Source organism: Ornithorhynchus anatinus, chromosome 19 (assembly GCF_004115215.2).
Source record: "Ornithorhynchus anatinus isolate Pmale09 chromosome 19, mOrnAna1.pri.v4, whole genome shotgun sequence".
In the NCBI taxonomy this organism is placed as follows: Eukaryota; Metazoa; Chordata; class Mammalia; order Monotremata; family Ornithorhynchidae; genus Ornithorhynchus; species Ornithorhynchus anatinus.
This window is the reverse complement of record NC_041746.1, coordinates 13,504,680-13,528,190: the sequence shown is the minus strand read 5'-3', so window position 1 is coordinate 13,528,190 and position 23,511 is coordinate 13,504,680. Positions and strand designations below refer to the sequence as shown.

The following is a 23,511-nucleotide window of genomic DNA, read 5'->3' as shown; positions in this document are numbered from 1 at the left end:
GCTGGGGCTTTATAAGGAGGAGGTGGGTGTGGGAGAGGGGGCAGAAAAAGTTTTTTTTTCCCTTTCCTTCTCTTCCTCGCCTTCCCCTACTCTGCAGTCTGTGGTAGGCGAGGCCTTTCTATTGCCTCCTCTTTTTCCCTTCCTTTCCCTGGTCAGAAGACAAGCCAGCATAGAGAGAGAGAGAGGCAGACCAGGACTGCAGCTCTATGAGTAGGGGTGGGATGGGTTTGCAGTGTTGTTCTATAGCCTCATCTTTTTTAAGCCACGAAACCCCAGGATTCCAGGGGGAGGAAGGCAGGGATCTGCTTTTTTGGGTCTTTTGACATGATCCATGTGCTAGCGTGTCAGTGCTCTGATGGCCGGGAGTTGGTCTGTATTTGTTTAGAGCCTCAGTTAAGTTCATGTGCTACTTCTCAGGTGTTGGGTGATGCGCAATCTTTTTTCTTTTCCCCGTTCTCCCAGAAATTGAGATAGTGAGAATTTAAAGTCGTCAGAACGGTTGACAGGAGTGAAGTACCCACCATGTGGCCATTAATTGTCTATTGGGATTCTTAATCAGTAGTATTTATCGAGCTCCTTCGGTGTGCAGAGCACTGTACTAAATACTTGGGAAAGCACTGTGAATAGACCTGGGCCCTCCCTTCGAGGGGTTTACAATCTTGTAGGGGGGAGGCAAGATAATGAAAATTATTTACAGGTAGGAGGTAGAAGAGGAAACAGGGATGTGTACTTCTGATTTGTGCAGACTTCTGTCAGCATTATGTCTGAAACATGTGCTGTGATGAAGACTTCTGCACGTATTTGACCGGCTTGAATGGGGATCAGGCCAACCCCATTCTTACCCTAGACACTGAATTCCCCCCCCATAATCGGGTTGTCACCTTAACAGTGGTGGCTGGTGAATAATAAAAGTGCCCAATAATTAACATTTGGTTTTGTGGGGTGACGACTGAGGATTTATAACAAGACCCTGAAAGCCAGCTACACCGGGGGTATTGTGTTCTGACCTGGAAATATTCCTTGTTTTCATTCGTTTGAATGGCTTTATGTTTTAACCTCTTAAAAGGAATGTAAAGTTGCTCTGCTCGCCAACACTGTGTACACACCTATTTTTCGCGTTCTTCTTTAATGGGCTTGATCATTGAAAATGTTGTTTAACGATTGCTGGAAGGGAGGTTAATTAGCAGAATTACTCAGCAGTTAGCCAGTTAATAAGCAGCCATGCCCGTGACCACGCTACTGATTTCTTTTTTTTTACGATTAGTTGTCATGTCTGCCTGTTAGATCCCTTTGACTGTGCATATTTCAACTTGGCCAGCATAATCTCAGCTCGTTGGGGACTCGAGTGTCCACCACCCCTATGCAGTGCCAACAAACAGTGAACTGGTAGTTCACACGAAGTTGGTTACGCTATTTCGAACAACCCTATTGCAGCAGGGAAGAATATATATTTTAAAATGTGCTGACGTGTGGTATGGATGGAAAAATTATTTAATAATATCAGACTGCGTAATTGATTGCTGCTGGTGATATATCTGTTTTGGGGGCTGAGCAACGAAAGCAGTACCGTGACGCACAAAGTAGCTTTCTTGAAGGCATTAGTTAAATAGTAATAATAATAATTTTTTTTTACCAAAAAGAAAATGTTGGAGATTGACTTCTGAGGAAGGTAAATGAAATATATTTACCTGTTTCTCAAAGGTTAGGAGGATTAGTTACAAGTGTATCCGTCATACCAAGAACTGGGTTTTCAGTTTCTTTTTTGAAAAGTGTTTTGTTGTATTTGGGTTTTGATGAGGGCCCGACAGTTATTCCTTTTCCCAAGCGTTCACTTTATGCAATTAGAACTTTGATCGTGAATCATAATTCACCTTTTTTTTCAAAGCCTGATGGTGATTGGGTATCAATTCCCATAAATCAAATAATGACAGGGTGCCACACCTCTCTGCCCCCCCTCCTTTGGAAACATGTCCGTTTTTGTCAGAGGATTACGTAGAGTTTTCTTGACATCTCCACCGCCCGTTCTTTGGGCATTGTAGGCCTGCTGGTGATTCAGTTTACGGTATATTTTATATAAATTCGGGGGCTTTTCAAAGCCTGGCAAGCAGGCGTGCACCTGGGAGAGGTGTTTAATAATGGGTAGTTTTTTGAGCCCTGCTTTGAGGCAACTGCACGGTTGACTAGTCTGTATTACTCGGTTTAGCCTCCCTCTAACTTTGCTCTTTGCGTTTTGGCTTCCCAGGTTTAATGCATCATGCTGTGAAGAAAGGCAGACTTGGTAGTTAGAAAGTATACATTCTGCTAAGTGTGCTTTAAGAAGGGCTTGTCTGTAGGGATGAACTCCACGAGGTTTTCTTCCTTTCTTTTGGTTTATTTTGAGCAAACGGTCTTGTGAGTTAAAACCTGGTTGTGAAGAATACCCCAAGGTGAAGATTGTCTCCAACTCAAATAGTTGGTCTACGATGGTATGTTATCTGTAAAATGGCTGGAAGCATTTAAAGATTATTTAATTGGGAAGGGATCCGTGAGTTAAGGTTTAGTGGAAAGAATGTTGACCTTGAAGTTGGGAGGCCTATGACTTATTTTGGCCACTGAATTACAGATTGCTTGGTGATCTTGGACAATCTGTTTTTACCTGTGTCTTTTTCCTCCTCTGAAAACTGGAGAGACTAATATCTCCTCCAGGTTGATCTTCAAAGATGCCATGAAACTGACTAGCTTTTAAATCTAAAGATTATGAGACAGCGTGAGCAAAAGAGTATACGGTGCTTTGAGATCTTGGTATGTACAAGGGAACTTATTCAATTCTTTGAGATCTTGGTATGTTCAAGGGAACTTCAGTAGTGGGGCTCTTGTGATTATATAATCTCTTCTGCTCTCTCTTTATTTCCATACACTGCAGTTTTTTTGTTTTTTTTTTTTGTTTTTTTAAAAACCTCACAAACTCTGCTAACTCTCCTTAATTGACTGTAAAATATGGGTTTGAACTCCAGGCTGGTCTCTGGAGGTCTTAGGAGCAGGTGCTGACTTTCAAAAGAATTTGAATTTTTTTGGTCTTCCAAGTCAGAATCATCAGATTTCATAATCGTGAAACTGCTCAGAAAAAGTGGGAGGGAGAAAGGGAAAGGAGGATTAATGAAGTTAACTCCTGTGGATTAATGAAATTTTTGAATTAGCACATAACTGGGAGACAAATGAATGTAAATAACGTTAAATGCACTTGACTGGCTAAGTACAGTTTGGTTTTAGTTACTGCAGTGGTTCTCAGAAAATATATTGTGGCGCATTTTTGATAAATATTGCAGCTTTAGTACTAAGAGCCGCCTTTGTGGCTCTGCGAGTTGTTTGGGGGGGGGGGGGAACCGCCGGGTTATTTTGTAAAAATTATAGCAATTTTGTGACAGCTAATTGAGAGTCTGATCTGGGGATATGAGAGACAGATGATTTTATTTTATTTTTGTGGAAGGCAAATGCTTAAGGGAATTTGTTAGAAAAACCTATGTTATTCCTATATTTATCTTCTAGTTTAGTATGATTTGATTAGATGTATGGATTTTAATCGTGACAAGATGAAAGAAGGTAGTTGAGTTTCTGAAAGGTAATTAGAACTATAGGTTTGTGAATTTAATTAGTTCTCGGTCAGGCACAAGCCACACACTGCAGGACAAATGAAAGAAAGAAAGGTACAGAACATTTGCTTGTCCCGTAACCAGAGTGCCATATTTCCCTGTGGCAAACCAAAGTTGGAAGGAAGAGTCTGAGCATAGGACCAGTTCTGGAAATTCTACTCGCAGGAGACTTGAAAGGGTTAAGACTGCATCAAAAATCTTCTTGCGTTTTCAGCCCATTTGACTGCATTACTGAGCAGCATATAAGAAGTAGAGAGTCCCGATTCCCAATGAAGCTGCTTCAGTCAAGCCATTTTGGACTAAAATTAGACTTATTTGAAAACTTGTGATGGGAACCAGGAGGACTTCTGTGATTTCCCCAAGTATACAGAGTGGGTGCACAGCTAGTAAATAAAAAGACCATTTCTTGAAGTGAGTTTGTGTGTTTTTTTTTTTACAACATCCAAACAGTTACCGTTACCATTTTTCCCCACACCTTGACTGACTACCCTTCCTCCTCCCCTCCCTATGACCTCTGTAATTCTTTAAAATCCCCATTTTCTAGCCCTGCACTCCAGGGTCAGCAGATACACCAAAGAGTCATTGTTCTAAATGCAGGAACCTAAATCAAGGTATCTCAAAATGGGGAGGTCTGTTAAATAAGTCTATAGAGTAAGTCGAACTTGCCTACTCTTAGTGATCAGTCATATTCATTTCAATTAATTGGGTAAGTGTAGATGTGGGTGAAGGAAGGGGAATTGTTGAAAAGTGGGCTGAACAAACAGAAAAGCCTGGAAAAACGTAACAGGTTTTTTTTTTTTTACTTAAAATAAAGTTCTCCAAACAACTGCTTTTTTAAAAGCTACATGTTAAACTGCTTACTATGTGCCAGTCACTGTACTAAGTGTTGGAATAAATACAAGATAATCAGGTTGGACACAATCCCTGTCCCACTTGGAGCTCGCAGTCTAAATTATAAGTCGGTTTAAGTTTCAGTCTAGGTCGGTACAGTTTGTAGGGTGTATTGAGTAGACCTTAGTAGCCTTGCGGTAAAATCCAAGAAATTTCCAGTTCACAGATACGTTTTTGAATTCTCCTGGCATTTCCTTTCAGAGGCAATCAGGGAGTCAAATTATCATATTATTATTATTATGGTAGTTCTTAAGCTTTTACTATGTGTCAAGCGCTGTTCTTAGTGCTGGGTTGAACCCTCATTTTACAGATGAGGTTAACTGAGGCACAGAGTAGTTAAGTTTCTTGCCCAAGGTCACACAGAAGGCAATGGATGGAACTGGTATTGGAACCCAGGTCCTCTGACTTCCCGGCCCATGCTCTTTCCACTAGGACATGCCTCTTTTCTAATTACAGTCAGGGTTTTTTGGTTGCCTGGTGAAGGTAGTTAGTTGGTTTGTAGGATTTCTTTGGGCTATAAAGCAGTCAATTTTTTCATTGGACACCTGGATCCAGGGGCAGTCTTCTGCTCTAGAAAAGGAATTCCCAAACAGTTGATAGACTCTTCCTGGCCAAGGCCTGCTCGAGTGCCTCTGCCTGTGATAGACTGGACCTCTCAATTTTTCTCCTTTGGAAGAAAGTAATGCCAGATTGAACCTTGAAAATGTTAAGGGTTCCCATCCAAAGTTTTGCTAATCTTTAGGAATCCCAACCAAAAACAATTTCTCCCAAACTCCAGTAGATGAAAATCTTGTCCCATGGAGAGCTACTCCTGGCTGATCTTGACTTGGGTATTGGGACATGTTCTCTTGGGACTCAGGGTTTGTCTCACCAGGTAAAACAACAGGGCCGGAAACATGTAGTTGCTTGCCCTTTCTCCTTGAGACTCAGCGGGTTATAGGCTTTAGACATTTTCCCTGAAATGTGTCTTGAGATAATTTGCTGTGACTACTGAAAAGTAATGGGTTAATCGCCTACTCGGTTTTTGCCCAAGTGTCTCCTGGGTAGGGAACCTCCTCTTTTGGAGTCCTTTGGGGCAGATTTTCCCTTGTGAGAAGTGGATGGGGGTCTTTTCTGCCCAGAAACTGTTTGCATGACCAAGGGATAGGGTATTTGAGCATGCATAGAAATACAAATGTATCCTCTCAAACCTCCCCGCAGCTTACTTTTCCCTTCCCCATCCCCCAGTCTCCCATGAACTGTTAAACCAGTTATTTGAGCCCTTATCTATATTTGTGAATGTGCTTATTTAGTCAAAGAGACTGAATTAGATTTTTTTCCCCCTCTCTTTAGCAACTGCTCCCAGAATTTCTGCTAGGGGAGGGGTTCGTGTCCTTGAAGCACTGTAGGAAAATACGTTCTGGGGCTTGACTTGTAGCCAGTGTTTTTCAGCTGCCGTTTTCCATTTCCATTGATTTCTTTTGGTTTTGATTAGCAAAGCTTGTACATTTGCTTTGGGGACATTGGTGGCGAAAGCATGGACCGAAGTCTTGTAAGCTGGCATTGAATGCAAATGAGATTTCTGAAAATTTATATAATCCTCCTACAGTGAAACTGTGGGCTTATAAATAAATGCATCAGGGAAAGTCATTATTGTGATATAAAGCAAAATGAAGGTTCAACATTCCCTTTAACTGAGTCTGTCAGTAAAGGCTGGGGAAGAGAACACTGGAGTTCTGAATAATAGAAACAAAGTCAGAAGATTGTATCCTTCTCTCACACCTGCCCCTTCTCCCTGCATTTCTTAAACAATATCTTAAGTCCCTAGAATCTCAGGAAACTACCTAAAGGATCTCGGTTGTGGTTTCATATTTATTGAGCATTTAGACTACTGTGACCTGTAAAACCCTCCACAAGTGGGTTTCTTTGCCTTTACAAAACTTAGATTCTAGGTCTTTCCAGACCATCCTACTTGTAAATATTTTTTGCCTGTTTCTCCCATTAGATCGACAGATCCTTTCGGACCATGGTTCCGTCACTTCTTTGTTCCGTACTTTTCAAGGGCTTAGTTTAGAGCACTGCACCAGCTAGGTGATCAACACGTATGAATGCAGTCAAAACCACCTCCACTCCCGACCCACCTTCTAACTTTCTGGGTAAATAGTATTATTGATTATAAGAACTGGCAGGACTTAGCGTCCGACGGAATATGAGAATTAAAAGAGAGTGAAGAGTTAAAGATGACACCAAGATTGCTGGCTTCTGACACAGGGAGGAAGTAGATACTGCCCCCAGAGATGGGGAAGTTAGGAAGAGCGCTGGGTTTAGGAGGGAAGATGAGTTTAGTGTTAGACATGTCCACTCTAAGGTTGCCGGTGGGACATCCATTTGGAGATGCCTTGGAGACAAGAGGAAATGCCAGGTTGGGTGACATGAGGAAGGTTGAGCTAAGCTAAGGTGACACGAGGAAGGTCGAAGTAGATTTGAGAATCATTTGCTTAGAGGTTGACACAATCCGTGAAAGTCTTCTTGGGCCCCGTCCCAGCGTCCTTGAGCTTCCTGTGCCTCTGAAAACCTGGTCTAGTCATTCTTGAAGAGTAGGGGTTCCCACCCAAGATTTCTAACCCAATTTCAGGGATCCTTCTCCAGTCAGTGACTCAGTTTAAATAACTCCCTTTCCATATTGTGCCCCAAGGCCAATAACATTTCTTCTTCTTTTCCCCTGCTTTCCAACCTCCCCTCCTCCTGTTCCCAAATAAGATGTGGTCACTTGTTCTTTTCCTTTTTTTTTTTTTTTTGCCACATGTATCTTCAGGTCCAGAAGAGGGTAATTATTGTGGCCTGGGAGCTGCTTACCATATTTAGTAAGCCATCTTTGGGAAAGGTAGCCACTTCTCTCCATGGTAGTTCTTGCTTGCCACTGAGCCAGCCTTGGACGTGGTAAGAAAACCCCACACGTCGCTTTTGGAACTGTGGTTTGTCGAGAGGTTGTTCCCGGCACTGCGATTGGCTCAGAATCGAGGAGGAGCGGGTTTGGATCTGGCCCAGTCAGAGTTTACTCCTGTTCTCATTCCTGCTCCTTACCATCTTCTGTCTTAATTCCCTGGACTCCCTACCTTGGCTACAGTAGAGAACTTGGAGAGGATTTAAAGGAGAGCCATTGAGCTAGCGAATTAGTTGGAAAATGGGCTTATTGGAAAAATTTAAGGAACTGGTACTGTTTAACCTGGACAAGAATATGCTGAGGGGAAACATGATCACTTCAAAAATATGAAGGGTAATGATGGAGAGCAGCTGTTCTCCATCTCCACTTAGTCATCAGTTTGTGTGGTATTTGTGTTTGGATATAGGCACACCGCATGTGTGCTTTGTCATGTGTGGTTTAATGTGTAATGAGAGTCACGCTGTGTAGAATTGTAAGCTCCTGGAGGTCAGGGACCGTGTTGCTCATTTGGTCTCTACTACAGCGCCTAGCTCAATGGAGGTATGAAGGTAGGAGCTTAAACTGCAGCCTGTCAGCTGTAGGGAAGGAGCTAGAAAGAATCTCTTGATGGTGATGATCGACACTGGAATGGATTAATGAGAGATGTTATGGACTCTTTTTCCTTCAGGCTTTGAAAGCAGGGTAGATTTTTTCAGTTGTCTGTGGTTTAGGGTGCAGCCCTGCCTGGAGGCAGGGGGAAGGAAGACATCACTTGTTCAAGGTTCCATCCTGTTCTTGAATTGGATTTTTATTATTTTTTTCAATGGTATTTTTAAAGCACCTACTATGTGTCAGCACTTTTCTAAGTGCCGGGGTAGATATAAGGTAATAAGTTTGGACACAGTCCATATCCCATAGAGGGTTCACAGTTATAATCCCCATTTTACAGGTGAGATAACTGAGACACAGAGGAGTGCCCAAGATCACACAGTAGACAAATGGTGGAGCACGCATTAGAACCCAGTTCCTTCTGACTCAGGCTCGTGCTCTATCTGCTAGGCCAAAACAACAATGGTGGAGCACGCATTAGAACCCAGTTCCTTCTGACTCAGGCTCGTGCTCTATCTGCTAGGCCAAAACAACCTGGACAGTACGTACTCTTGCTAGGGACCCCTCAAATCTGTAGAGGGATCTCTGTGTCCGCATGCTGGGTCTGTCAGTCAGTCGTATTTGAGCCCTTACTATGTGCAGAGCACTGTACTAAGCGCTTGGGAGAGTACAGTACAGTAGAATTGGCAGATACATTTCCCGCTCATAAACGAGCGTACCGTCTAGAGAATCTATACTAGGGAAGCGACACTGTTGTTTCAACAGGTTAATTTTACACTCTTTGGTGTATTTATATGCCTCTTCTCACTGTTATGAACCAAGTGCTTACTAGAGGCTCTGCACGAAGTAGATGCTCAGTAAATACAATTGATTGACGGTTGCCGTTCTTGAGCTTAGAAGGGTCTTGAGACATTGTTCCATCCCCCTGCTTTTGAGCAGCACCCACTTCCAACTTGTCCAGGATCTTCCTGAGGAGGTTGTACAGTCTCTCTCAGCCTCTGTTCCACAGTATTTGCTTTGTAGGGTCCACAGAAGACTTCAGGAGGCTTAGAAGTAAGTTATTGGCTACCCACTCTGTTGTATTGTTCTTTCCCAAGTACATCGTAAACGTTCAGTAAATACCATTGATTGATTGATTATTAACTAGCCTAGTGGAAATTTCTTTGTGCTGGGATTCAAGCGATCTGGCTCTGCCACCAACCTTCTGCATGTGACCTTGAGCAAGTAACAGCCTTTCTTTACTTTAGTTTCCTCATTGGTCAATCAGTCAATCATATTTATTGAGCATTTAATCAGATCACTGTACTAAGCGCTTGAGATAGTACATCAGAGTTGGTAGACGTATTCCCTGCCCACAACGAGCTTACAGTAAAATGGGGCTAAGTAATCTGTTCCCCTACTTTTTATATTGTGAGCCCTATATAGGACAGGAATTGTGTGTCATATGATTGATCTTTAATATAAGGGTTTGCATTGTTAGAGAAGATGTGCTGCGGTACTCACGTATTCTGATGCCACACACATGCACCCAAGTAATTTCTTCCAACCCCACAGCACCTGTTTCCAAACAGACATGCATTTCTGGATGAACGTTCCCTAATTCCCTCATACTGCTTTAGCCAAATCACATAGTGAAAACATGTGTTCGGTAGGACTGAGTGGCTCTACCTCAGTGTTTACGTAGTCCAGTGTCTGGCACATAGTAAGTGCTCAGTACCATCAGTGCTTCATGTGAGACTTTCATTCTTGAAGAATCTTGCAGTAAGGAAGACTTGTTAGAGTTTCGAGGCATTGAGTGATACCACGTTCAAGCGCACAACTGTTTCTCCAGCTACCCTCTGCATCCTATCTGGACAGATGCCCACTATCAGAAGAACTTTCCCCAATTTCCTTAACAGTGTTCTATTTAGAATGCATAGTGAAGACATGTATTATGAGGGATCTGACTGTACCAAAGCTAACTCATTATGGGCCCGATTCTAGACGTGAATTGGCTACACAGAATTGATGGAATTAGAGTCAAAGACAGAGTGAGGAGTTTGCCGTCGTGGAGTTTGCCTTGGAGATGTATGCCATTCCCCCAGCCTGAGAAACCATCCCTATTCTGCTTTCCCTTCTCTTTCCTTCTTTAAAGCTCTACTGCAGTATTCCCTTCTTGAAGTCTTTCTAGAAGCAACCTGGCCTAGTGGAAGGAGCTTGGACCTTGGAGTTGGAGGACCTGGGTTCTAGGTCCAACTTTCACTTAGGTGTCGTGACCGTGAACGTGTCACTTAACTTCTCTGGGCCACGTTACCTGACCAGGGAAATGGGGATTAAATACTTGTTCACCTTCTCCCTTACAGTGCAATGTGCTTGCATTCTTTCAACCCTAGTGCATAGTCCCATGCTTGGCACATAGTAAGCACTTAACAGGTGCCACAATTATTATTTATTATAAGCATTTGTCTTGCCTTTTTGTTCTCCCCACCCCGATCCAGGTTCCCGAGCTACACACTAAAGAGCATAGTTACTACCAAAGCAAGTCTTTGTTATTTTTGCCTCCTTGGCCACATGTGCATATATCCTCTCTGCCCCGGTTTTAAGATGTAGACGCTCAGCTGGGTGGTAGTTGAGTCAGAGTAGGTGAAAGATGGGTGAGCACTGCCCCAAATATTTTAGTCTGGTGTGGGCTTCTTTTATTTGCCCTCTGACTCATAACATTTTTTATTAAGCGGTTTATTTGGGTGTTTGCATTTTGGCTCATCTATTAACTGTGGGTGCCTTGAGAGGATTGTCTGTGACTTACTCATCTTTTGTAATTCCCCACAGTGCCCGGTCCAGCGTTTGGTACGGGGCTCTGTTTAGGGCAGATGCTCAATAAATATGATGATGATGATGGAAAGAGAAATACAATTCCGCTTGTTTCCCTATACTCCTCTGCCTATCACCAAGAGCAGCCTGAATTCCTTCGCTAGGCTTCAGTTTTTCCTCTCTGATGTGCAGGGATTTCGAAAGTATTTCATGTGGTAGAAAAGTTCTGGAGTCCGTCGGGTAATTTGCTCTATTGTAAATGTACATTGCAGGCCAAACATGCGGAAGGGTGCTGTCCTTTCAATGTCAGGGCTGTGAGAGATTCAGCTTTTCCCCTCAGAGAAGCGAGCACAAAGATTTGTGGTCCAGTTTTGTCCAGATCAAATTCGCATATTGACTCAAAAGTAGTTTTTGTGGCTTAACTATTGGCTGTGGAATAATAGCTTTTCAGCATCCCAGGACTTGTCTTTTCCGGGTTATTTTCTCTTTTCTTTTTCTTCCTTTTGAATTTCTTCAAAAGATCGCTTGAGAGATTACTTGTGAATTTCCCATGTGAGAAGATGTTCACAATAGGTAAAACAATTTGTAGTATCTTAAAATGTGGGTTAGGAAGCATCTGAGAAGAAATTCTCTATTTTTCTGGATCCATACCTGGTTTAGAAAGTACACATTTGCATTTTTTTTTTAAGTAAAATTTGAAGCCTTCTTGATGAGATTCTAGGGAGCTTTTCTTTTTCAGGGGAGTCATTTCATCACTCCTGGTACCTCCCAGGTGGCAATGAAAATAAATATGACTTTGAATTAATACTAAAGCAGTCCTTTTTGCTAAGATTTTGATGAGATTTTAGACTCCTCCCTTAGATCGACCCCAGCCCTTAGTTCAGTGCCTGGCACAAAGTAAATGCTTAACAAATACCGTGATAATAATAATTGCGAGCTTCTCTAGGTCAGGGACTCTGTGTGTGACTTCTGTCGTCCTCTCTCATGCACTGCACATGGTAGGCTTTTAATAGTCAAATAAATGCTATTGAATAAATGAACATTCCTTTCATTTGTTGGTGCAGCTTCCCTGAGAGGGAGGGAGGGGCATATGGTTTCTGCCAATTTTACAGATGGGGAAATGGAGGACCAGAGAGATTATGTGACATCCCAAGAGCACACAGCATGTCAGAACCGTGACTAGAGCTCCACTACCATTTGACTGTCAGCCGTTTACTGTTATTGCTAAGCCATGCTGCGTCCGTATCCATTTTGATTCCTGTTTGTTAATTCTGTGATGGGTTCAGATGTGGAGTTGGGGAGGTGGTGGGAGCGGTGGGGCTGGTGCAGATTTTTGCTGGAGATCTGTTGAGTTGTAGTCATTTGTCAAGGAAGACGTCTTGGAAGAAGTGGGTTGGTAGTGATCACCCCTTGCAGTTTTTAGCTCACAAAGCTGAGTCTGATCCACAGGTTGAAAATCTGGGGATCTGACCACATGCCAAGCAGGGTTCTGGCTGAAAAGGGTCCAATCTCTGGGGATCGGGCTGCTCATGCGCAGTGGATTTGCGAAGGGGGGTAGTCCCCTGGATTTCTGGGACTTTTAACCACATGCGACAAACAGACATTTGCAGAGTCACTGGGTGTATGGGCTGCTCGTAGCTGTCCTGCCACAGCCCTCCGTCCCTGCCCACCTCTACCTTGAAATGGCATAGACCAAGGGTTTCTTTTTCAGTCAGGTTCAGTCTGACTCAAGGTTTGAGTGCTGGCCTGTGTCTGTGCTGTGTTCAAGGTCGAATGGCTAAGTTTGGATTCCTTTCTGCCAGTCTCTAGAGGAGCTTCCCCTCTATTTATATGAGGGAATTTTCATTTTTTGTTTAAGGTTTTTATTGATTAGGATATTCTTCTTCCTAAGGGAGAGATGAAAACTGAATAGACTCAGACAATAAATTATGCAAAGCGTAGGAAAATATTGCTCTGGAAAAGAAAATTTCACAGCTAAATCAAAATGTGTTGAGGGCTGTGTGCTTTGGGAAGGTGCAGATTTTTTTTTTCCTTTTCCTGTTCTCTCATTTCACTTATTCGCAGATAGCAGAGAGACTCTGTGGATCTTCAGAGTTGAAGGTGCTATCTTAGAAAGGAATGCTGGCTAGATCCACTGAGAGTTGGCCAATTCACCATTTTGCAATTAGGTTTTAGTTTCACACTCCCAAAATAAATGAATGCAATTTGATGTTCCCAGAGGGTAGTGTAGTCAGAGCAGAAAGGAAACGAGCAATGCATGTGGACTTTTTTCAGGAGTTTGTCTTTAAAGATCTTGGTTCCTGAACCTCTGTTAGAGATGCAACATTCAGTCCTCTGGTGACTTTTGGATTTGTGACCTCTGAAAGCATCCATCAACACTTTGGGTCTGTAAACCTCTGTGCAGGGCTCACCAAATGTTGTCTTAGTTCATCTGTCAAATAATATTAATAATGCCAATAATAATGTTTGTTATTCATTAGCTGTGTGGGTGACTTTAGCAGCACTCGTCTCAGGATCTGCAGATGCTTCCAGACACTCCTCACGGGACGTTCCTTGGTCCTCAAGTGGCAAAAACTAATATAGTTCCCCAGTTACCATAATGTCAGAGGGCCCTTACCCTTTGCAGAAAAGATCCTCCAAGGCACCAAGCAGGAATGGGCACCCAGGACAGGAAAGAGTTCCAACTAAAGGGCTATTCAGTCATTTTTTTTCTTCCCTTTACTGATGGACAGGTGGAAATGGGAAAACTAACACTAAATTCCAGAGGCCCAAGGGAGGCGGTCCAAGCGCATCAAATGCAGAGCAGTCTTTAGAAGAAGGTGTAAAATTTTGGCCAGTAGTGCTAGTCAATATCCACTATGAGTGTGCATCTGTGGGGAATATCTCTCTTAATCGAGAAGCAGTTTGGTCTAGTGGTTAGAGCCCGGGCCTGGGAGTCAGAAGGACCTGGGTTCTATTCCCGGCTCTGACAATTGTCTGCTGTGTAACCTTGGGCAAGTCGCTTGACTTCTCTGTCCCTCAGTTACCTCATCTGTAAAATTGGGATTAAGCCCCATGTGTCCATCCTGATTCTCTTATATATACCCCAGTGCTCAGTAGAGTGCCTGGCACAAGATAAGCGCTTAACAAATACCATTTAAAAATATATATATATAAGGACTGGACTCTCTGAGCCCCTTCCTCAATACCAATTATTTGCACGGATGATACATTTGGGAAGATTTAGTTGGGCACATATGTATGACATGAGCTCTGGTGTGAGTTCTAAAACAACATGCGTGTTACAGAATGTGGGGTTCATCACTGGCACAATCCCCACTTTACTGAAGAAATGGCTGAATTCAGGACGTCTTCCTAACACAATCTCCCATGGTTTAATTAAAACTCAGTTCTCAGGGTTTCCAGTATATGTCAATTTTCATTTCTACCACCATGGCCGGAAATTTGCTCTTGGATCTTGAGCAGTTGTCTGGTCCTATCTCTTATTTCCTCCATCCAAAGTTGGGAGCCTTTAACCATTGAGTTTGTGAAGGACGGAACAGTTTCTGAACAATACCTTTAGCAGTGAAGGGGAAGAACCTTATGGGAAAGATGAGGAATTTCAAGTAGCTCTCAGCTTTCTTTTTGAGTTGAGGCCCGAGGTCTTTAAAAATGAAATATAATTGCATTTACATCACACTTTCTTTTCTCCAGCATTATCACATCATTTATCCCATTTGGTCCAAAATGACCATCAATAGATCTAAAAACTTCATGTCATTAGATCGCTTCAGCCTCCTCTATCACTACACTATTTCCCCAGACTGTTCACAAGAAGTAAAGTGGGCTGGTTTGGGTTTCACCGTTGTCCAATGCCCATTAGTGAAAGGGGCAGCGAGACAGAGAAGTAACAGGACTTGGATGATCCACACTCAGATAACAGTTGACTAAACAAAAATGCAGGCTGGAGAACAAGTTCAAAAACTTTCCTAGCCCACAAGCGAAACAAGGCAAAAACAGCCCCGTCAAATGTGACAGCATAACAAGGCAAAGGCTTTTTGGTGCACCCAGTGTGGCCGGGACTGTGGGTTCCACGTTGGCCATTTTGGTCTCTGTCTTTCGCTCTCTCACAGACACACAATGGATTTCCCTCAGTGGACTCTTCTTCAAGTACAGAAATCAATTATGTAAACATGTACTAAAATTAATTACTAAAATAAAATAAAATTTTGGTATTTGTTAAGCTCTTACTTTGTGCAAAGCACTGTTCTAAGCGTTGGGCGGGGAATACAAGGTGATCAGGTTGTTCCACGTGGAGCTCACAGTCCTCATCCCCATTTTACAGATGAGATAACTGAGGCTCAGAGAAGTGAAGTGACTTGCCCAAAGTCACACAGCTGACAAGTGGCGGAGCTGGGATTAGAACCCATGACCTCTGACTCCCAAGCCCGGGCTCTTTCCACTGAGCCACGCTGCTTCCTTTGAGAGATTGTCTGGGGACATCTCACACCTTGCTTTGATGTCTGTCTCCCCCCTTCTAGACTGTGAGCCCGTTGTTGGGTAGGTATTGTCTCTCTTTGTTGCTGAATTGTACTTTCAAAGTGCATAGTACAGTGCTCTGCACATAGCGCTCAGTAAAAACGATTGAATGAATGAATGAACCTTAGATATTGTCATTGAGGTGTCCTGCAGCCAGAGACTGAGAGTCAGCACTGTCCTTCCATACCTTGTCATTTAGTACAGTGGTCCGCACACAGTAAGCAGTTAATAAATGCTATTGATAGATCGATTACCCTGCAAGACTTTCCTTCAAGGAATGTAATGCAGCTATAGAGACAAATGGGACCCAATGACTCAGGCCTGTAAGGAAATCCAGCAGTGAAATAGGGGACATTAAGCTACTCTTAACACTGTTTCTGTTCCTGTTTGGGTTGGGTCTCAGAAAGATCTGATATTTGGAGCATTAGAAGGAAATACGTGTGCATAGGAGAGTCAGTGGCAGTTGTAAAAAAAAAAAATGGGTGGGGAACATGCAGATTTCACAGACCTTGTAAGCCAATTTACAAAACTGATTTCACTGGGGGCTTTATGCAGGTATAGGGTTAAGATGGCTAAACCTGCAGTTTTAGTCAATGCCCGTGCAGATAGGAGATGGAAAATTTCAGCCGTGTTAGCTAGGCATCACGTTCTCCACTGATGCTTGCCTGGGAGATTGAATTGATAGGATGAGCGGCCTTTTCAGCCCGGTGTTCTTATTCCTCACCAGCTGAACATCCGTCTGCTTTCATTCCATGGATGGTGTTTATTTAGCGCTTACTGAGTACAGAGCACTGTACTAAGCACTTGGAAGAGTATGATGCAACAGAATTGGTGAACACATTCCCTGCCCACAGTGAGCTTACAGTCTAGAGGGGAGGCTTTCATTTGTCTGTTACTGGACTTGGTTTGGGGTTGGGGAGAAGATGATGGGTGATGGGGGTGTGGTTAGCTACATGATGAGGCCTATACCGGCCTGGACTAATGGAATATGGCAGGTTTAACGGAAATAAGTAAGAGAACCGTGCAAGATGGTTAAAGCTCTTGATGGTTTGTGGCAGAGGGACAGATATCGAAACTTTACAGGCAGGCCTGTATCCTTTCCCCACCCACTTCTTGTTGTCCATTAAAGAAAAGTCTTTGGCAGTAAGTGAGATTTAATTTTAATCAGAAGCGGACTTGAATTATAGTCCCTTGTTATTACTGCTATTATGGTTTTATCCGTTAAACACTTACTGTGTGCCAAGCACTATTCTAAGTGCTGGAATAGATATAAATTGGAGAAGCAGCATGACCTAGTGGATAGAGCACGGGGCTGGGCGCAGAGGGGATCTAGATTCTAATCCTGGCTCCACCACTTGCCTGCTGTGTAACCTTGGGCAAGTCACTTCTCTTCTCACTCTCTGTGCCTCAGTCCCTCAACTGTAAAATGGGTTTGAAGATTGTGAGCCCCATGGGGGACAGGGACTGTGTCCAACCAGATTGGCTTGTCTCCCCAGTGCTTACTAAAGTGCTTGACAAATACCATTTAAAAACAAAGTTAATCAGGTTGGAACCTAGTCCATTTCTTACATGGAGCCCACAGTCTGAGTAGGAGGGAGAAGAGGCATTGAATCCCTATTTTACAGAGGAGAAAACTGAGGCAGAAAGAGGTTAAGAGATTTGCCCGAGGGTACACAGTTACCAGTCGCCTGCAGGTGTAAAAGAAAGAATTGCTTTTTTTAATCTTTCTGGAAAGCTTCCTGGAATTAGCTGGATCTAAGAGTCTCTTTCTCAAGAGCATGTGGATAGAGCCAGGGTGGCAAGGTGCCAGATGAGTTCGAGAAGCAATGTGGCCTAGTGGAAAGAGTGTAGACCTGGGAGTCAGAGATTCTAATCCCGGCTTCACCGTTTGCCAGCAGTGTGACCTTGGGCAAGCCACTTAATTTCTCTTTGCCTCCATTTCCTCATCTGTAAAATGGGGATTCAATACCTGGTCTCTCTTCCACGTAAACTGTGAGCCCTGTGTGGTACCAGGACTGCGTCTGACTTGAATATCTTCTATCTACCCCACTGCTTAGTACGGTGCTTGGAACGTAGTGAGCACTGAACAAATACCATTATTATTATTGTTTGATTAGGACTTCCTGGTGGTTTTTTCTCTCTGGAGCCAGGCCTCTCACCTCTCTGCGGGAGTAAGAGAAAGGGTGTATGCCAGTCTCTGCTGTGGCATCCATCACCTCAAAGGAAACATTGGGGCTGCCAAGGCAGGGATTGGCTTTACCTCTGTGGCTTGGCATCAAAGCCAACTAGTAAGCTTTAGAATGGGCCAAATCCTAGAATTGATGTATTAGAAGCACAAATTCCCATTTCTGGTTCTTTGCCAGTGACTGTGGACATGCCTCATTAACCTCCCTGGACCTTAGTTTCCTCACCTGTAAAATGGGGGTAAGGGCCCTTGGGTCTCACAGATGTAATATTTTGTTTCCATGAAGAGCAGAAGATATTTTGTTGCCATTATAATAGCTGCGATAAGGTATTATAATGGTCCCAGTGTTCATAGTACCGTCTAGCTCAGCCGTTGGAACTGGGAAGCCTCCCTCCCGAGGACCTAAAACCTGTTCTGGAGCCAGATTTCCCACCTTCAGGCCACCGTCACAGGAGGTTTAATTCTTCCTGCGACAGTTGAGCCTCTGAGGATGGTGGTTGCTGGCATAACTTATTAGCCTCGGACAACACTGACTGTGTTGTGTGTGTGATTGTTGTACAGGGAGTTCTCATATTACTCTGTCACTCCTGAAGAGCCTCACATTATGGAAAAACTCTATTACAGAACTCACTCTGTAAACCCACGTGCAGGCACCCAGCCGTTTCCCTCAACCCGGTGACGGACGTGTGACGCAGGGTCAAAGTTCTACGATTCTTCCAGAGATCACACGAGCACTGCAACGTGGGGTGACCATTGTGGGTAGGGAAGGCAGTTGTACTTGAAGATTTTAATTCCCTAGATCCTTATAAGTCTCCCGTTTCCCCAGTCACCCCCTCCAGTGGTTGCTGGAAGTTGAACTGTACATTTTTGGTGTTTCAGTTGTATTTATTGAGTGCTCACTGTGTGCAGAGCATTGTACTAAGCACTTGGGAGAGTACGATATAAGAATATGAAAGAGATGATGGACAAGTTCCCCACCCACCACGAGCTCGCTTTAAATGTACAAATATTGCTGCCCCACTCCCTGTGCATTCTGGATATCGTAAGGTATTGCTATCTTCCTAGATATTCTTTTGGGGCATTCTGTGGGTCTCTGTTGTAACTTTGCACTCTGAGCCCTGAGGAGTCAGACACTCTGCTCTTTTAGCCACAGTACCCTGCCACTTGTCTTGTTTTTATGTTGCTTTGGGTTGTCCTTGTCTTTTATGTTGGTTTGGGGTCCTCAATGTTTCATCTTCCCCGAGGTGTCTGTTGCCATCCTGGAACCCCCACACAGTTGTAAATTGTGAGCCCCTCGAGGCCCAGGGACCTGTCTCGTCTTCATTGTTTATTTTTCCCTTTATAATGTCTGCACAATCTGCCTCTTCCTCTCCCTCCAAACCGCCACCATGCTGGTCCAGGCAGTTGTCACAGCCCGACATGATTACTGCATCAGCCTTCTCTCTGACTTCCCTTCCTCCACTCTCTCCCTTCTTCAGTCCATATAGCTCCGTGCTAACTGAATCATCGGTCTGTAATTTCATTCTCCACACATCTCCTCATTCCTTGGAAACCTCCAGTGATTGCTCATTCCTCTCTGTATCCTCGAGCAGAAACTCCTTAGGGCACTCAGCACTCTCCAGGGTGTCCATATCCGTCTGCAACTACATACCAGCTCTCACTCTTTGTTACATTCAAACGAACCTACTCACCGGGCTTTATTCTCATCTGTCTGGTTGCCAACCTCTTCCTCATGCCCTGTCTCCTGCCTGGAACTACCTCTTCCTTCACATCTGACAAACAACTATGCTCCTCATCTTCAAAGCCCATCTGAAGTCATCTCTCCTCCAAGAACCCTTCCCCAATTGATTTCTGATCTTTCCACCTTATGTTCTTTTGACTGTCAGCATTTCCACACCAGGCCCACAGCACTCACGTACTATACTCTTATTACTTCCTCCTAACTATATTCGATTTCACTGTCTGTTTCCCGTTAGACTCTAAGCTCCTTGGAGAGGGATTATGTCTTCTAACTCGATCGAAAACTTCCAAGTGCTTAGTACAGCGCTTCACGCACGAGGGTGCCCAGTAAATACCGTCGATGAAGTGTGCTCGGTTTGGGGGGCCATGCTGCTTCCCCTGGCGCTCAGCTCATTCTCCTCTCACTCCTGGAGGGGTCACGGCTTGCTGTCCTTGCCTTTTACATTGGTTTAGGGTTTTAAACGTTTCTTCTTTCCTGGTGTGTCTGTTGCCTTCCCTCATCCCATGCTGGGATCCCCCTCCTCCCCTCACATTTATTCCTATAGAATTCTGGGAGAACTTGGATTGGAGGCAGTGAGGCTTAGTGGAAAGAGCATGGGACTGGGAGTCGGGAGTCCTGGATTCTAGTCCCAGCTCTGCCACTTGCCTGCTGGGTGAGTCTGTGCCTCAGTTTCCTTCACTGTAAAATGAAGATAAAATACCAGCTTTCCCTCCCTCTTAGATTGCGAGCCTCATGTGGGTCAGGGATTGCATTCAGTCTCATTATCTTATATCAGCCATAGTGCTAAGTACGTAGGTAAGCACTTGCTAAATATCATTATTAGTATTGTTGCTTTTGTTATTACTGGGTTTTGCCAGAACTTCTGAATTGCCATTTCTGATTCACCCCTAGGTTGGCCGCACCACATGAAGCCCTGAGATGTGCCCGAGGGGGGAAAGTATGGATCAGATTAGGGATCCAGGGAGCTGCACCGTATTTGGCCTATCAATTTTTCCTGGGTTCTGCCCCAGGAAAACACACAGATTACAGTGATGGGGGCAAAGGGGAAGCTTGGGGATGATAATTTTTAAAAAAATTTTTCTCCTCCCTCACCTCCCCCACCTCCCCCACCAATTTTGTCTGGGTTTTGTTGGGGTTGTAATAAATCCCGTTCAATTCCCTAGGAAAATATTAACAGCAGAATAATGGGAAAAAAATATGTTCACAGAAGGTCTGTGTACATGTTAGCTTTCCAGCGCCTCATCCTGCCCCCAGACTTTCTACTGCCACAGCATAACGTGACTTCTGCATTCCTGGAACTTTCTCGTGGTCAGTGTTACCCTCACAGATTGTTCAGTGGGTTGGGAGGCAGTAGGGCCTAGTGGAAATAGCATAGGACTGGATTTCAGGAGGCCAGGACTCAAGTCTCAGGCCTGCCCCATCCATGTCTGCTGGATGACCTTGGGCAAGTCACCTAACCTCTCTGAACCTCAGTTTCCTCACCTGTAAAATGGGACTTAAAGCCTTCCCTCCCTGATTCTTAGATTGAAAGCCTCATGTGAAACAGGGATTGTCACAGATCTGATTATCTCATATCTAGCTCTGGTCTTGGCCCTTAGCACTAAATAAATTCCATTATTATTATTAGTACGATTATATGGTATGTGAGTGCCACGGGGAATTGTAGTCTGTATTTGCATCTCTGTTAGGCTATTGAGTGTGTAGAAGGTCACACCTGGACATGAGTGTCATGTTCTGGAAATCCCGATGGCAAGCATAAGGAGGCCGGGTATGGGATTTGAGTAGAGCACTGGATGTGGGGAGAGCTGTGGCTAACAGTGGGCTCTAGCGAACAATGGTTTCCTTATTATCACTATAGGACTTGGTGATATGATTCTGACTGACGCATGTATATGGTCAATTTTGTGGCTTTACAGTTACATCAAAGAAGACACCTAGAGCTCTTGATAGGGCAAATGGCTTCTCTTTTGCACTGGCTACAGTAGCTTGGCTAAGGAGGTAGTGGGTCTGTTTGGAAGGGAAGGTAGGAGTTCTATAAAATTTGTCACCAAAGGGGACAAGATTGGCGTGTCCTGCAACTGATTCCTGCCTAGGTAGTTCTCTCTCTGCAGGAGTTTTGAATCTTAGCTCTGCCCCTGTTTTGATTTGCCAAGTCAACTTGGAATAAGTTCTTACTTGCCTCTGTAGCTAATTTGCACTGTTAAATCCCAGTGCCTCTGGCACCAGAAAAAAAGTCAGTCAGTCACCAGGTATTTAGGATGCACCTAAAGGGTGAGAGTAGTGTTGTTCTGGTTTGGAATCGGTATTATGGAATGGTGTCATTCCTGCCCGCTAGGAGTTGACTTACAGCCTTCTAGATGGGCAAGGCAGACGACACTACAAGTAGTCAATCAGTGGCATTTTTTGAGCGCTTACTATGTGCAGAGCAATGTGCTAACTCTTGGGAGAGTTCAGTACAGGAGAATTGGGGACATGTAAAAATGTGTACAGTAGCTGGGGAGAAAAGTGTTAAGGAGTTTTATGTTTGTGGTGTTTTTTGGTTCTACTTGTTGTTTGTTGGTCTTAATTGAACTCTGATTGTGACCATGAACCACTCAGTGATTGTTGTTTTTATGAGTGTTGTTGGTGGCAGATTGTGGTTGTATAACAGGGCAGAACTCTGAAAAAGAAGCGGAGAAGGCCTGGAATCTCCAGGCACCACTAAGAATGAGCAGATCTTGGCGATTGCTGGTCAAAATCCAAGGAGTTGAAGCCTTTGTCAGTTTTATCCAAATGGGGAACTGCTTTGGATGGTCAGTTTCTGGTTCTTACTCTGCTCCGGGCTATGCAGGCACTATTTGAATACATATAGCCTAGTGATGGACCATAGAACAGACATGAATGACATCTTTGCTTAGGGAGTGGTTCTCTGAGTACCATGTAGCAGACTTAGGTGGCCAATCAATTGGTAGTTTTTTTGGGTGCCTTCTGTGTGCTGAACATTGTACCAAAAGCTTGGGAGAGGGCAATAGGATTAGTAGATTTGCCCCCTGCCCTCCTGGATATAACAATCTTGCTGGGGAGATAAGACACAAAAATAACCAAACCAGATGTTGTTGCCTCTTAGGTGCAGAGGAAGAAAGGAGAGAGACAGTGAAAATACGGAGTAGAGATGTCTGAGGAAAGTGTCTGAATTGAAGATCATGGTTGTAACCCTCATTTTGTAACTGACTTGTTGTGTATTGTTCGATAGATCACATAACCCTTCTAGATTATAAGCTTGTTGTGGGCAGGGAATGTGTCTACCAGCTCTGTTGTATTATTCTCTCCCAAGCACTTAGTACAGTAAACACTCAATAAATACGACTGATTGATTGAACAACTTCTCTGAGGTTCATTTGTAAATGGAGAGAAGAATCTCTTCTCTTCCCTACTTCAGAGGCATATTGTGAGAGATTATAGAAATGCAGGTATTTGAAAGCCCTTTTGAAAGGAAGGTTATGCAAGTCCACTTGTGGCCCAAATATTTTCTTCACCTGCTGTGGCCTGGGCAGCATCCTAGTGGAGGTGATTGCATCAGGCTATGCCACTGTTCCTAGGACCTAGGACTCTTTTCTGGGTTCTGCGGCACCAAACAAATAACAATTAGAAAACCTTGCCTTCCCTTGCCGCTCTCCAGGAACTGCTCTCCAGGAGCTGCCTTGCAGGACTTTGCTGTTTCTCCACGGGGGCCTGGGGAATCCAGACGTGTTGGTCTGAAACTGGGGAAAAAGGCCTTGGCTTAAGGTAATGTAATGTTTAGGAGGCCTTTTCAATAGAGGGGACCGATTGGAGTCTAAAAATACTGACAGGCGAGGCAGGATTACAGTTCCAACAAATCCAACCTTGTCGAGGTTAGAAGACACCCATTATTGCTTGGGGAGGAAGAGGGCGTTTAAAAGAAAACAAAAGAAGCATTTCTTCACGTAGTCAGAAGCAAACCTGTGAAATTCACTACCACAGAAAATTGTTCAGGAAGAAAGTGTCAGCAGGTGTTTGGATCGATTCATGGATCAGCAGTCCTTTACGGGTTGCTAGAGGGAAGGTTCAGAATGTTAGATGATCCATCCAGTCAATCAGTCAGTGGTATTTATTGAGTGCACACTGTGGCCGGAGCACTGATAGGTGCTTGGGAGACAACCATAGAGTTGGTAGACACAATCCTTGTCCCCAAGGAACCTACAATCAAAGGGCGAGGGGGGAGGGGGCGAGGGGACAAGCATTAAAA

At 43.9% G+C, this 23,511-nt stretch overlaps 1 protein-coding gene across 8 annotated transcripts in view; it reads left to right on the top strand.

Moving 5' to 3' along the window:
- The window catches only part of TRERF1 (transcriptional regulating factor 1), a 200,339-nt gene that overhangs the window by 41,131 nt on the left and 135,697 nt on the right, over positions 1-23,511 (top strand). The window lies entirely within an intron of this gene.